We start from the raw sequence: 848 nt of genomic DNA, 5'->3' as shown, positions 1-848 counted from the left end.
AAGGACCAGGCCTCTAAGTAGCCCTGCTGATGGTCAGGTCAACCTCCTCTGGAAATGCGGTGAACTCTGACACCAATCTGAAAGAGGGAAAATGGAAGTAAGAATTAAACAACAGAGGATAGAGCCTTGCTTGCTGTCTTTTGCTCTCCCTCCTCTATAATCAGGAAAAGCAGCCAATCATTCTTGTAAATTGACTTTCTCTCCTTCCTTCCTGTAAAGTTAAAAAAAAAGATACCATGCAGGTTTGTAGAACTTCTACTGGAAGCAGGAAAAAAAAAAAGTGCAAGAGGTAAGAGGATAGTGCAAGATAGAAATGATCACGCAGCAAGACATTTTTGCGTTTGGTTTTCTCAAAGTGCACCTGGAAAGAGAATGTAGGGAGAGTACATGAGTAGGACAGGGGATTCGATCTAATGTACTTATTAGTGAGAAACTGACAGCACCAGCTCCAGGATTTTATTGCATATTGATTTTGCTTTAGGAAGTATGTGTGGAAATCACATAAAACAAACTGAGAAAACAAACTTTCTTCCCAAACTATTCTTGAAATGTGTTGGGAAATCTTCCGAAGTATTTTCTTATTTTGAAAAATTAGTTACATTATTAACATTCCAAAGTCTAAAGAATACATAACAGGAAAGCCAAAATCTCATACTTCTGCCCCATAACAAGAGGCTTAAATTATCCACAGATAAGACAAGTTAAAGTTTTAGAGCATAATAAACTTATTTCACATTCATACATTTGAAACTACTCTTTATAAAGCCATATAATTCCATGCTATATGTAAGGAGATAATTTGAAGTCCTAGAAAAACTTAAAACCAAAAGAGTTCATATTGAGTTTAA

This window comes from Eubalaena glacialis, chromosome 1, assembly GCF_028564815.1.
Source record: "Eubalaena glacialis isolate mEubGla1 chromosome 1, mEubGla1.1.hap2.+ XY, whole genome shotgun sequence".
Lineage (NCBI taxonomy): Eukaryota > Metazoa > Chordata > Mammalia > Artiodactyla > Balaenidae > Eubalaena > Eubalaena glacialis.
The sequence above is the reverse complement of the archived record's forward strand: the minus strand, read 5'-3'. Positions refer to the sequence as shown.